Raw genomic sequence first — 3,525 nt, forward strand, 5'->3', positions numbered from 1 at the left:
GTGACAGCAGAACCCCCGAGGTGACAACAGCAGAGAGGCATGCTATAGAGCCATATGAGGAGCCAACCATAGGAATAGATGACAAGGAGTGCAAAGCTATATCTACACCATAAAATGGACATCCTTCACATTGGTACAAACAAGTCTGTTGTGCTGCTCTGGGAAGACTGCCTGCTAAACTGGAAACAGTACATCTGCCTCCACATGGCATTTTAGGAGGCTGCCAGGACTTGTGGAAAGTAGCAGAGACAAAGAAAAGGGTGAGAGTACACATTACAATTAAATCACTTCAAATGTGATCAGTTAAAAACATTTCAAACTTTATGATCATACCTTAAGGCTCATTAACAAGTGCTAAGTGCTTTTTAGGTGTTTCAAAGTTGTGCCACGTTGGGCAAGGATTAACTTTGAGCTGTGCTGCCTAGCAGGAATTAACTTCTGGGTGTTCACCTGAGATAAAACCACCAGTTTTCAGTCCTCTGATATCCCAAGAGGCACTGCTCCCAGGTGGACTAGCTATCATCTAGGACTCTATGGCCCTGGACTGACAGATGGGAACAGCTGGGCAACATGTGGGTGGCAATGGGGTGAGTGGGAAGACAGAAAAGGGGTGAAGGATAGGAGATCTGTGGGCAGGGAAGGCACATGGCAAAAGGGTGAGAGGGGACAGGATTGGAGAGGGAAGAGGGGAGTGGGTAAGGGAGGAGCTTCCAGACTGCTGCCCCTTCTGCTCCCCAAATTGCCCCCCTAGCTCCCACATCATTCCCTCCACCCCCAAATCACTCCTTTGCCACCCCAATTGCCCCCTCTGCTCCTTATGATCCCATTTACCCCTTGTTCACTGCTCTGGCACCCTGTTCAGTCCAAGAATGGCTGAGATGCCAGTGGTGGTGTTTCCCTCCCTGCCTGCTCCTAGGGTCCCTGCAGACCATGCCACCCAGATCCAGCTGCTGCCAGGCCCTGCAACTGAAAGGGAGGTAGGGAGTGGGAAGGGAAGAAGGTGGAACAAGGAACAGCCAGACAGCTGCGGGGTATGGTGGGGGATGGATCCAGGTGCATGGGGGTGGCATAGGCTGCACAGCACCTGGGAGCAGGCAGGGAAAGGCCTCCGCCACTGCTCTCAGGCTGATTGGTAGAGGAAGGCAGCAATCCAGGGGTAGAGGGCATTGGCAATGCATAGGGGGTGCATGCTGGTGGACGTGCAGCCTCTGAGAGTGGTGGTGCACCCCCTGCGAAAAAGCGCTGCTGACAATGCCGGTGGTGCTTGCAGGTGGTCGCTGCTTGCCACCCCCCCGTCTTGCTGCTGACACCACCGGCGGCATCTGTGAGTGATCCAAGATCACCACTGGCTGCCGCTACTGGCGGCATCTGTGAGTGGTCATCAACCACTGGTCAGCACTCACTACCACCCCCTACCGCCAACAGTTCCTGTAGCCACCTGCGGGAGCTCCCTGCTTGCCGCTGCCACACTCCCACCATCGACAGCACCACTGCCATCTGCAATAGCTTGCCATGCCCCCCCACCACCACCACCCTCCAGGGGCATGCAGCGTTCATGGTAGAGGGGCTCATCATGGGATGGAGGGGGATCCAGGATCTGATGGGAATCAGTGGGGTGATTTCAGGAGCAGAGAAGTTGATCCAAGCAGCATGAGGGAGCCTATACTGTGGCTAGCAAGCAGGGTGGGCATGGAACAGATTTGTAGCCCCTACCCACACCACTGTTCACCAGTCCTCTAGTAGCAGGTCTGCACAGTGCACATTAGAGAGGGTATTAACCCCAAACATATGACTGGTCACTAGCAAACTAACATTCCTAAAATTTAGCATCTGTTACCTCTAATGTGTAATCTCACCCAACGAGGGATCCAAAGGGACTTCTCCAGAACACAGAACCAGCCTAGAAAAGGCTACTTCATGCAAGTGCCTTAAACTCTGAGAAAGAGTTTGGGAAGTGATTAATACACTCCAACCAACTAACAGACCAAAGAAAAAGACAAGCCCAAGAATAGGCCCAAAGTAGCTCTGTGTTGCCATTAACCTAGCAACCATGGTGTTTCAAAGAAACCCTGAAGAAAGTGCTGCTCAAGCAGTAGGAAGAGAAGGCAGAGAAGCTGCCATCAACACATCATAGAATAATCTCTATTCCTTCCTTTGAAATTCCCATCCTTAATTATGAGGGATTTGTCAAGTTTGTGGATATAAAGTATATGACAATGGACTACTGAAGAGAGAGAACAAAGTGGGTTAAATTTAGGATCCAGTTAAATTTGTAGGTATGGTACATACACAAGACATAAAATAAAGGGAAATTGTTTGTATTTCCCTTTATTTTACATCTTGTTTGTAGAATGTAAAATACCTCTAAATATGATCTCTCTAGTTTTCCAACCCTCTTTCTTTTTTCCCCAGCAGGCTATTTATTGTGCAACATACTTTCAAACAAAATTCTTCATTAAAATCAATAGGAAAATATAAGAATGTAAAAAAATGAAATTATCATTTGAGAATAAACCTTTTTGTACAGTTATTAAAATAAACGTTTTATTACAGATCTCTTTGTATTCTTACTTTATGGTCCATTTCGTAATCCAGAACTGATTCAGGGGTTTTGTAAACCATGCCATTATCTGGATCCAGTAAAAAGTATGTAGTTGTGTTAGGTGAGGAATGCAGCAAAGAAAACTGAAAAACAAAATAATTAAAAGGGACATGATTATTTTTCCTTTTGCATTTTTAAAGAGTACACTTTGGAAGGAACATGCTGCAATCTAAAGTTAATCAGAAGAAGACAAATCATATAAACTAGAGCTCTCCAATTCCAAACTTCAGAAGGACTATGAAATCTGTTAAATCTCAATTGCATGTCTTCAAACCACTTTTATAATAGTAAATTTATTTCGATAATAAGCATTAAGGATATAAATTGTGATATTTTATAGCACTTGAGACCTAGGATCTGTTAGCCAAGAGAAAATCTGCTTCCTATTTGTTCATTCTACTGTTTGGAATTAAATACTAGAGCAAGAAAAGATGTCCTTTAGTTGCTAGCCACAGATTTCATATAGGAGGGTGGCCCTGGCTAGGTACAGCTAGCTACATACAGCAGGGAAAATGTGGTATATTACTTCCTGATATTGAATAAGCGTAAATAGGGTTGTAGTCTGGAGAGCAGAGGGAAGTAATTATAGTACATATAGAGCCATATTTTTAATGCCATTCTAGTTTTGTGTCTTTAGTCATTTGCAGATTCCAATCTGCAGGAATAATCAAATGCTAGCATTCCACAATATTTCATAGATTTCATATTTCATAGACATTAGGGCTGGAAGGGACCTTGGAAGATCATCGAGTCCAGCCCCCCGCCCAAAGGGCAGGAAGTCAGCTGGGGTCATAGGATCCCAGCAAGATAAGCATCCAATTTACTCTTGAAGGTGTTCAATGTAGGTGCTTGAACCACCTCCAATGGCAGGCTGTTCCAGACCTTGGGGGCTCGGACAGTAAAGAAATTCTTCCTTATGTCCA

Source organism: Gavialis gangeticus, unplaced genomic scaffold (genome assembly GCF_001723915.1).
Source record: "Gavialis gangeticus isolate Ggan-Ray unplaced genomic scaffold, GavGan_comp1, whole genome shotgun sequence".
NCBI classification, from domain to species: domain Eukaryota; kingdom Metazoa; phylum Chordata; order Crocodylia; family Gavialidae; genus Gavialis; species Gavialis gangeticus.